Source organism: Camelus bactrianus, chromosome 17, assembly GCF_048773025.1.
Source record: "Camelus bactrianus isolate YW-2024 breed Bactrian camel chromosome 17, ASM4877302v1, whole genome shotgun sequence".
NCBI classification, from domain to species: Eukaryota; Metazoa; Chordata; class Mammalia; order Artiodactyla; family Camelidae; genus Camelus; species Camelus bactrianus.
The window spans coordinates 36,364,973-36,377,051 of NC_133555.1; positions in this window are offsets into that span (position 1 = coordinate 36,364,973).

The window sequence follows — 12,079 nt, forward strand, 5'->3', positions numbered from 1 at the left end:
CAATTACAACCACATTTTAAAATAAGATTTCAGATTGTTTGTAAATCCCAGCAATTTTTTTTTCTGTGGTAGTGATCATCAGTTTTGGCCTTAGCTCTGGCCAGATATTTTAGCTAATGCTGGACCATTCAGCATTTACCCAAAATGTGTAGTTGATTGGCCTCTAACTTAATATTGTTCTAATAACTAATTATGTTTTAATTACCATGTTGGAGAGTGTTTTGTTCATTGTTTGTGTTACTAAGAAGCGAGCGCATAGTCGAGTTTGTGTTCATCTCTTCCAGATATCAGAGCCCTACAGCATATGCAATAAAGGATTTTGTTTATGGCTTAATCTTACTCTCTTATTCTTATTTTCTTTTTGCACTTATTTCCTTATCTAATAACATTAATTTTTATGAAAGTTGTAATAGTGCGTAGTCAAGAAATTAGATCCTGGACTATAGAGGATAAAACAAACAAAAAAAAGGAAATAAGAAGCAGCATCTCCTGCTTCACCTCTCCCCACTTCTGCCTGCTCTTCCCAGGCAAGCACTTTCATTTCTACTGGCCATTTCTCCTGCTGCTTACCTACATGTTGTTAAGTAATATGATTATATTGCTACCTCACGGCGTATCAGGTATAGGCATTATTTATTGATTTCCTGTTCTTGTAGGTGAGGACTAGTCACTTACACTTCCTTTCCCTCTCGATATCTTCTCAGTATGGTTATTTTCCTGTTTCTGATTAAATCACTAAAAGTTGTATTCACTGCAGCTCCAGTGCATTGTGTTCCTGGAGTTGAAAGTGGCTTCTTTTCCCCTCCGTATCCTTACTGTTATTTTTTTTTTAATGTCTATCTCCAATTTTCCAAAATGGTCCAATTTGGTCTGTCAGTTATTGCCCAACAATAGTTTTTCAGAATACTCAAAATCCTATGTTTTTTTCCTCAAGACCACTTTGGACTGTCTGCTCTGGGGGTCCTGGAGTTCCCTTTACTGCTCCCCTGTGTTAAACCCTGCTTGGGGGATCCTGGGACCCTCTTCTTTCTTCCTTACCCCTCATTTTGCTGGAGCATATCTTTTGTTTCTTTCTGAGAAAGAGTAAACTTGGAGGTAAATTTTAAAGTCCTACATGTCTAAAAGTACCCATATTCTACCTTCATACTTAATCAGTACTTGACTCTGTATAGATTTCCAGGTTGAATGTGGCATTTTCTCAAAATCGTGCAGCTGCTGCCCTGCTGTCTATTATCAGTAAGTGTTGTGTTGATGCTTGGTCCATTTCTGTTCCTTTCTGTTGCCCGTTTGTTCTCCTTGAAAGTTCTTAGTATATTTATCTATCCCTGCAGTCCTGGAAGTTCATAAGGATGTATTATGGAGAGGATCTGTGTCCAGTTTGGTGCCCCACTTCTTTATAGAGACCTGTGTACTTTCATTCTGGGAACTTTTCCTGAATCACTGCTGCTACTGTTGCTCCTCCTCCTCCTACTGCATGATAGCACCCTGTTCAACCTCTTTTTTTTTTTTTTTCTATTCTCAAAATCCTTTAGTCAAGTTTTGGACACCATCCTACATGCCACCCTCCTTCCTCCCTATGACCAACCTCTAATTTTTCTCTTTTCTCTCTCCTTGCACAATGGTTAAAGTTATGGGTCCTAGAACCTAGAAAGGTATGGTTTCAAATCCTGGCTCCTCATGCCAGCAAATTTACTTAAACTCTGTGCCTTAGTTTCCTAACTGTAAAATAGGGATAATAACCGTGACACAAGGGGATTGTTAGGAGGATTAAATGAGTGTGTGTGTGTGTGTGTGTGTGTGTGTGTGTGTGTGTATAATATATATAGCGTGTGTTTATTTATATATATATATAAAACTCTTAGACCAGCTCCTGGGAAAATAATAAAAATTGTTACTATGGTTTATTTCCTATTAATTTTTCTACTAAACTTTAACTTTCAAACCTTCTGTTAACTTTTCTTTAAAATGAATTTTTTTTTTCTCTTGTTCTCTGAGTGTTCCCTCTCTCCCTTTTCTCCTTGCTTCTGGGACTCATACTCTTCTTTTATCTCTTGGGGAGCTTAAAACATGTATTACATGTTTGGATTTTTTTTTAAGTTTTTTTTCATGCCCCATATTCCTCTTGCCTCCAAGTTCCTTTTCTCCTAGGCGTTCATTCCAGACACTGTCTTCCATACAGGCAGGTGGCCTCAATGTCTGACAGCCCTTAGTATTCCATTTATATTTAAAAGTGAGATTCCAAAGCTGATGGGAAGTGCTGAGTGGGAAGGTCATGTCCTCTGGTGGTGGTATTATAGGTGATTAGACAGTGAGCTGGTCCTCATGTTGGGGGAGTGCTGAACTGCAGAACCTGCAGGTGTCTTTCTCTGGGATAATCTGTTTCTGCAAAGAAGAATCCTCTCATCTCCTGCTCTGCCTGGATGCATAGTTTTTGAAAGTGGGGTTTTTGAAGTGGGGCCAACAGTCTGAATATCTGGCACAAGACAATGTGGTATAATCCCTTTGGTTTGAGTTCAACACTCACCCTGCCTCTACTGTGTGTCTCTGAGTGTGGAGACCCTCAGGTTTATTTACTCTGGAGACATGTGAGGGTCTCCTGTGGGGGTGGGTAGAATAGTTACCTGGCTTGTGCAGGGCAGAGAAGGGTGTGGGTCATCTAACTACTTCTGATGCAGACTTTTAACTAACTGCCCTTTTTAGCCTTGAAATTCAATCCCAGCTTCCACAGTACTTGATACCTCTGAATCTTAAGATTCACCAAAGTTCTGAAGGGCTCCCCTGGCTCATTTCTCATTGTCCTTAGAAAATTCTTCAATAGGCCTTCCCACCATTCTGTAGGTCCACTTGATTCTAAATGACTGTGGGTTCATACCAAGACCAAGAGGCCACATGATGTATAAGCATAAACCTTCCACCTTATGCTGTGAAATAAATTCCTTGCCTGCAATTATGACACTATGATGATGTGTAAGGCCTTCAGGAGGTCTAGGGATGGAGGGGGTTAGCAGAGGCATGATGAGTAAGGGAAACAATTCAGTTATAGAATACAAATCTCATCCCCCTTCTTGATGCAGCTGGAAGCTGACTGGTCTGCTTTGAGCATGGTTCCAAATTGGGGTTTAGGTTGATTGTTCTTGAAGAAAAATCAGCACACAGCCATGGTAGAAACCAGGATAGCCTCGACAAGTAGAAGTCTGTGCTTGTAAGTCTGTGCTGTGCCTCCTTCCCTGTACTGTTGTTCACTTTGTTCATGAGCCTGTGATAGATCATCTGGTTACTATAGGGAGGGCGACTCAGCACATCATATTGTCAGAGCCTCTTCCATTTTGAGGGCCTTTTGTTGAGCATTCACATGAGATGTGAATATTTTTTAGGTTCAGAGCTTATCAGAAGAGGTCCATTGACATAATCCTCCATACTTTCTTGACCACAATTTTAAAATCTTACTCCTTCTATTTTCCTTAACATCTGGCTAGATCATAAACCACATCTAGGAACAGGTGTAGATTCTGACCCTAGGTAATCTTTTCTTCCAAGCAAAGTGGACAAAATCATAAACTCGTTGAATTCTACAACCTGGGAGGAGTCTTCTCATTTACTGTCCTTTATAGTCACCCCAAAGAATGACTGACTGACACAGTTTATTTTATGCTCATTCAAGCGAAGTGCAGGGTCATCTATCCCTAGGCCAGACATGGATGTTTCCATCTAAGTCAGCCAGTCAGAGGGGATTTCCTGTGAGATCATGGGTCTAGGTTGAGGGAGGCTGGGATTAAGGATGCTGTGGCTGTGAGCAACCTTCCCATACTTCCTTCAAAGTCTGTTTGGATTAGATCCCATATATATAACTTTCACTTTTTGATACAGTGTTAATAGGTCTCCCTACTTTAGTGCTAAATAGATCAGGTGGCATTCAGTTCAAAATAAGCAACTTGAGTGTCATGGTAACCTGGGGTCCTATAGTCAAACTCTTATTCTCCCCTTGAGTCTAATAGCAAACCAGGAGTTCCTTCTTTCTGATGGGGAGATAGCCTTACTCCACTCTCCTAGGGGCTGCTGCCATGTTCCATGAAGGCTGACTACAAGCTCCACGAAGCATCCTGATATGCTCTGTGCACTGTCCACAGCATTCCATTTGATGCGTTATAACTGCTCAGTGACAGAGCACCTTGTCTATCATCCATGGTTATCTTTATAACTTTCTCCTGCTCTGGACCCCCAAAGTGGAAGCTTTAGGGGTTACCCAGTAATTGGGTGGAACAGAACACACAAATATGGTATATGCTGCTCCATCATCCAAAAGACCCCTCAGGTATTGATATTCCTTTATTGGTGGGATATAAGATATGTGTGGAAGTTTGAAAATAAATCTACACATTCTTTTTTTAGATTTTTAAAAAAATTTGTAAATCTACATATTCTTTTAACATGCTTCCCTTCAAGTCTAACCATCCTTACCCAGAATGTGTGTTAGAAGTGATGCTTTGTGACTTATGAGGCCAGTTTCGAAAGAGAATATAGCTTGTGCCTGGCTTACTCTCTCCCTGGGATGTTTGCCCTTAGAACCTAGCTACCATGTTGTGAGGAAACCCAAGTCACATGGAGAGACCACACATGGGTGTTCTGGCCAGCAGTTCCAGTTAGGTCCTAAGCCAATGGGAGCCACCATCAATTGCCAGACATATAAGTGAGGGAGCCTTCAGATGATTCCAGCTCCAGCCTTTGAGTCTTCCAGCTGAGGACGCAGACATGATGGAGCAGACAGAAACTGTTCCCATTGTTCCCTGTCTGAATTCCTAACTGGAAACAAAAAATGAGTTCTATTGTTTTAAGCCACTACATTTTGGGGTAATTTGCTGTGCAATCATAGATAACCAACACAATGCAGCATCTTGTCCTTCAGAAATATTTGCCAACCCCTGTTCTAGATGAATATCTACATGCTAATTACCAAGATTACAATGATTGCTTCAGCAATGGAACCAAACTTAGAAGAACATACACAATTAAAGTCATTATCTGATTTAGTTGTAATAGTCTACTCTTATTTTCCAAGATCCATTGGTTGTTTTACACTAGTGAACTGGAGAATTAAAAGGAAGTACTATCATAGGAATTGATATGTTTGCATCATTCTTATCTGTGGTAGGACACTGATTTCTGCTCTTTTCCTCATGAGATAGTATGTTGGTTTTTATTGGGAGGACAGGAGGCCTGCAATGGCTTCCACTTGAACCTACCTTTCATAGTAACCTTTCTCTACTCTCTGAAAGCAAATGAATCCTACCCTTTGCTGAGAATAGCTATTCCCCCACTGCACTTGAGGACTGGTGAAAATATCACAAGGTAGGTTCAGGGCTCTATTCAGTCTACAGTGATGCAAAGTCCCATCAAAACTCTATTACCTAACTCATGAGCACCTACTCCCAGGCTGACTTCAGTGGTTCTTTGGGTCTTTGGGAATTAATGTAGTTTACAACTGGCATCCACTAAAAAGTGTGTTTCTTTTCCCAGTGCAGATTATTCCACCAAAATTGGCTGCATTTCTACTTGGGAAAGGCTAGGGCAAAAGTTTTCATGAATGGCAATATTTTAAAGCACTTCCTCAAAGATGTGTGGTTTCCTTATCCTTCAAGAGGCCCTGGTACTGTGAAATGACTCACTTCTGAGAATTTGGACAGAGGCCATATTTTCTGCTAGAGCAATCAAGACAGGTCTGATTTTTGCCAGACCTAAATTTTTCTTGAGTAAAACATGACTTAATTCCTGGGATCCCCATGATGAATGAACACAGTCAGAGGTTTCTGGATATCAGATCACTCCTTGAGCCCTTCTCACCATCCTTTTCCTGTTGGCTTCTATAATGGCCACACCTATGTTATTTCTGGTAGGTAAAACACCCACGCTTAGTATACTCCCTACCTCACTGAGGTCAAGGATTGTATTTCAATTATAGCCCCACTCACCACCATTCCAGGTGACTTTCCCTCTCCAATGTTGTCTTCAAGACAAATAAGAGGAAGGTCTTCTCTGCTCTAGAGGGAAAGAGAGTGAGGTAGATTGGTCAGGACCCACATGGTAATATAATGGTATATATAATGCATAGAGGCAATATAATGTTCCAGTCTTCCTCTAGGTTATTTGAAGGGATCCCTGGCCCTTTATGCTCACCTAGCATGGACCAGCATTTGGTCCAAGTCTGCATTAGCAAAATCAGCAAACTCATAGAACCTCAGCCATTGAGTTCAGTATTTCTGATGAGCACACATATCAATGAATTCAGCCCAATCCGAAATTCTATTCTGCTCACTTTTATTAAGCACTCTCAAAATCCAGGCTCAGATTTTTGATAATGTATGTTTAACAATTTCTGTAATTCTTTATGGAATTTTCTTCCCTACTCTGATTCTGCATTTTATCTTCTGGGCCATATTGAATTCAAATCCTATTTATTAGGTGAGCAACCTTGAAGAGTGTGACATGGGGTGAACTGTTAACTTTATCATGCTAAAGAAAAGTGGCTTCCTTAGGAAGGAAAGGTATAGATTACAGGGCAACAAGGATCAGTGTTTCCCAGGTCCTCTGCATCCTTCCCGATAGTCCCATTCCCACTGGTTCTTGGTCTGTCTCAGTGAATGCCTTAACATTCCTACATGCTTTTTGGCAAATGTGTGAATTCAGTTCATATTATAATTAAGACACCTGCCAATTCGGGCTCTGAATTGGTTTCCAACGGTCTTAACCTGGCAACTTCAAGTAATAAGAGTTTTTTGGTCACAGAAAGACTCTAAGTTTCACTCTAACTTGAAGACGAAAACTTCAGTATTTGAGTGGGGTTTTTTCCTTGCTTTAAGTAGCTCAGTGCTTTCAAAAGCACTGGCATTCCTCATTCTCTTTAGGTTGGTGAATAGCAGCCTCTCCCTGCCACCTGCCCCCACCCCTGGCCAGGCTCTGTCCTCAGTGGGCACACAGTCCTAAGTGATGACTTGACTAATTTTGTCACCACTCTGTCTCATGGGTTGCCATTTTCCCATTCTGAAACATGGGTGTGAGTCTCATCTGATGCCTGCGACCTGCTCTCTAGCACCCATTTTCATGTCAGTTAATCTTATTAACTTATAAACAACCCCAGCTTCAGCCAAGAATGACTGTATGGGTATGGTTTTGTTTGGACAGCTCACAGAATGGGAGAAGGAGGGACCATTCGACCTCAGAAGGAGGTCATGAAGCCTCTCTCCAGGCCACAGCCATGGGTCCAGTCAGTTCCACCCACCTCTGTATGTCTTCATTTGAGTTTTCAAATTCCAATTGGCCTAACTTAGGTCAGGCTGGGATCCATCACTCTTGGATCTAACAAGTCAAGGGGAACCTGAAAGGAGCCTGATGATGGTCACTGTAGGAATCATCATGAACCAAGTACTGCCTCTCCAGTTTGTATCTATAGCAGTGTCACTCTCAGTTTGCCAACAGGGCACATCCAGACCCTTGGCATTTAAGGTTAATTCAGGCATCAGAGTGCCCTTGCTTCCAGATCTCTCACTCTTCATCTACCAATTTCTCTCGTCCATATTGACTGGTAGTCTCTATTCTTGAACATTCTCTGTCCATTCTCAACTCTGCCTTTGCATAACCCCTTTCTACAGCGCTCCTCAGAAGTGTAGCTTCTCATCCTTAGGCTTAGTCACTTCTCCTTCAGGAAGTCTTCCCTGAACACTTACTTGACACTTCCCATATTTTTTCTTTTATTGTCAACTTGTTTTCCTGTGCCATATATTGTCTTCTTATGCCACTCAGGGTCCCAGAAGGAAAAGACACTCTCAAATTGGGCAGTTTGTGGAGAGTTTAATCAAGGGACCATTTACAAAGGTGATAGCAGGGTAGAGGGGGATGCAGTCTCCTGAGATGAGTGACAGCAGAGTTTAGTACCCTAGGCTCTAGGTCTGAAGGGTGAGGAGTCAGAGGAACTGGTGAGGTTCAGAGCTGGGAGATGAGACCTGCTGTAGGGGGATGCCTCTAGTCCTCAATGCTGCTGCACGGAGGGGCCTGGGGGAATAAATACCCTGACCTTACTCTTCTCTCTTCTTCCGACTTCCTGCAAGCGGTCCCTATGGACCTAATCCAGAGAGCAAGGGAGAAAGCTGGTGTGATTCACACAAGGCAGCTTCTCAGGCACAGAGAATGGCAGTGACTGGATCCGGGGCAGGATGGCATGGTGCGCAACAGAATATTCCACACATATTTTAATTTGGTAAATTATTATCTTCTTGAGACCAGCAACCATGTTTTTCTTTTACCATTCCCTTTACCTCCCCTCATAAAGAAAAAAATTATAGATGTTCAGTAAATATGACCAGTTGGATTTTGACTGATGAACAGCATCTTGATTGAAAAACAGTAAGATGAGCAGAACATCTGACCCTCTGCCCATTCTCACTTGTCTTGTTTCAGAGATGTTGCTGTTCTGATTTTCACATTTCAGAATAGGGATTGGGCCACACTTACTAGCAGTCAGGGCCTTTGTGTGTTAAAAAGATCCCACACGTGCCTTAGTAAGTCTGGTCTGTTTCTACCCCGCAAGCATCAGTATGTTGAATCAAGGTGTGCCCCACAGGGGCAGGTCCTGCCGTCTTGCTTTTCTTTTCTGGTCACACATGCTTTCAGCCTACCCATTGCTTCAGGCATGGGTGAGGCCCTCAGGAATAGATTTGAATTTTGTTTTTGTTTTTGTTTTAATTTTATTTCATTTATTTTTATTCTGGGAGGGTAACTGGGTTTATTTAATTAATTTATTATTTTTAGTGAAGATACTAGCGATTGAACCCAGGACGTCCTACATGCTAAGCATGTACTCTACTACTAAGCATGTACTCTACCTCTAAGGGGGAGGGTATTGAATTTTGGCTTAAGAGAAGATAGTAGAATTCAATAGGCCTTGAACTATAACAAGCTTCACCAAAGCCCTACACCAGGGAACTAGGAATGAGCCCAAGTACTAACAAAGTGAAACCATGCTTCCTATCCTCTGTTCTTCCCTCCTGTGGCCACCGCATTGTACAATTCTTAGGGATATAAATGGCATCCCCTAGAGTTTTGCAGCTCAGTTGGACAGGATCAAATACAGGCATTCCTGAGTTTCTTTCTGTAACATCATCAAAACCTCACCTTCCACCTAGCATATGGGCATATTTTCTCCTTCACTGCTTTCTTGAGTGACTGCACAGGGCTAGCTGCGGCTCTGGCATTGGTGAAGGCCCCCTAGTGTTCACATTTCCCACTGCAGATGTGACTGAAGTAGGTGTTAGCAAGTGAGGAGGATGATCTGAGGGTTGGGGCCAATTTGTAAGGACCACAAAGTAAGCCAGGAAGAATCTTGTCCTATCTGAAAATTGAGAGGCTTTTCTCAGTTTGGAAAGTCTAGATTGCAAGAGGCAGCCATTCTTCTGATGGCATCGGGCAGTGGCCAGTAGACTAGCCTCTTGCTTAGTCAGGAAAGGTTAACTTTGAAAATAAGCAAAATCTAGGTGTATGGAATTTTAAAGGCATTAGTATTTCCGTATTCAAGCCCATATTCATATCCATATATATACCTACAGCTATATGTATATTTAACATCATTGCTTTTATCCCTTCTGCTTTATTCCTCAGCCAGGATCTGGGGCTCTAACATCCACTTAAGTCCTGCAGGACAGTCCTGCAAATTCATGTAAGCCCTACAGTCTGTAGACCTCAAGAGCTGAAATTTGGGGGCTTTGATTTTGCCACCAGTATGTTGAACCAACAGGACATATGAGATATAAACATAAAGAATCTTTTCTTTTGTGTCTCATGTCCCTTTAAATTGAATTAGATGCTGAAGTTCTTCTAGCCCCAATGAAAAGTGGGGCAGTCCCATGACTCTTGTCATCACGCTTAGGTACAAAAAAGTCCCGTGATTATTTGAAGTCATGAAAAGAGAGAGTTTCAATTCAGAAATTGAAAGGTTGATCCCCATATGAATATCAAAATTCAACGTGATTTGACATTTAAATCTTCTCCCCATCCCCCAGCTGGGGGATGACATGTGCAGGAGAGAGAAGTAGAGGCACCACTCTACTTATCTCTCTCCTTCCCCAGCATTTCTCCTCCTTCCCCTGCTTGCTAAGCACTAAGCATAGTTTTTGCTTGACTGGCCCTGTCATAAGATGATGACTTCACCCCTAGCCCCACCCCTGGGGCTGGCAGGTATTTAAAAGTTGATTCTTTCTCTCATGGACTACTTTGGTAGAGTCATTGGAGATATCCCTGGGAATATTCAATAAAACTCCTGTGATTTTTAAAAAAATGCATTTTCCCTGACAATTTCCTATTATCCCCTGTTGTTTCGGCAGTCAGTTGCACACACATTTTTCTCCTCCTATAGACAAGCTTCATCCAGGCAGTTTTCTTGGGCAAGATTAGAAATACTCTAGTCAGCTCCCTCTCATCTGGTCTATGGAAAGGAATCTCACATTCTTTGCCAAAATCAACCCTGAAAGTATATATACATTTCAAAGTAGTGGCAGTTTTTCTCTACTCCCCAACTCCTGCCACCACCACTAACCCCCATGCCCCAAGCAGCTGGCTGGCCTGTCTCTTGTGTCCTGATTTCCTGGGTTACAGTCAGATATTTAACTGCAGTGACTTGTGTCACGCTCTCTGGTTGTCCTATTTGCATCACTTTTACCAGACTTGAGGTAAGAAGCAGCACCCACCATGCCCTCCTTCCTTCCCATCCCTGGTGTAGAGGTGGAACCAGCAGCCCTCAACAAAGAACTCCTTTTCAAGTATCTCCCTGATTTTCATCAATTCAATATTTTTAACACTTTTTTTATTGAGTTATAGTCATTTTACAATGTTGTGTCAAATTCCAGTGTAGAGCATGATTTTTCAGTTATACATGAACATACATATATTCATTGTCACATTTTTTTTGCTGTGAGCTACCACAAGATCTTGTATATATTTCCCTGTGCTATACAGTATAATCTTGTTTATCTATTCTACATATGCCTGTCAGTATCTACAAATTTTGAACTCCCAGTCTATCCCCTCCCACCCCCTCCCCATTGGCAGCCACAGTTTGTATTCTATGTCAATGAGTCTGTTTCTGTTTTGTATTTATGTTCTGTTTTTTTTTTTTTTTTTGGATTCCACATATGAGCAATCTCATATGGTATTTTTCTTTCTCTTTCTGGCTTACTTCACTTAGAATGACATTCTCCAGGGACATCCATGTTGCTGCAAATGGCATTATGTTGTCATTTTTATGGCCGAATAGTATTCCATTGTATAAATGTACCACATCTTCTTTACCCAGTCATCTGTTGATGGACATTTAGTCTATTTATGTGTCTTGGCTACTGTAAATAGTGCTGCTATGGACATTGGGGTACAGGTGTCTTTTTGAAGTAGAGTTCCTTCCATCAATCCAATATTTTTGTCCCTAGTACAGGTGAGGGGTCTTGAGGGTTGTAAAACATGTTTTACAATTCCTTTATCAATTCTGCATATAGTCTGCTTTGGAATACAGCATTGGTGATGTCCTGCTGCCCCAATGAAGACTTCCAATGTGCTGTCTTGGTACAGACTGTTAGCATTTGCATTAGTCAGCAGCACTTGACTACTACACACTCTAACCTTATTTTGTTTGTTTTGACCTGCATTCAGGGTCAAGGTAGAACTAACCTGGGGATTTAAGCAGCTTGTCTTCAGAACTCACATTCTGAGTACCCCCGCCCCAAATTTGGTCTCCTTCCCTCATGACTATGGATATCAGAGGCCCAGATCCTGTGGGGTATGGATTATCAGGGGTCTGGAAACTTCTTATGTAAAGACAAGAAAGTAAATATTTTAGGATTTGTGGGCTGTACGGTCTCTGTCACAATTACTCAGCTCTGTTGTGGTAACACAAAAGCAGCCACAGACAATTCATAAACAAACGAGCATGGCTATGTTCCAGTGAGACTATTGACAGAGCAGGCAATGGGTCACAGTTCACTGACTCCTGGATTAGATCAGTGAACAGAGAAAGAAATGGTGACCTTAACTATACTGGGGGGTG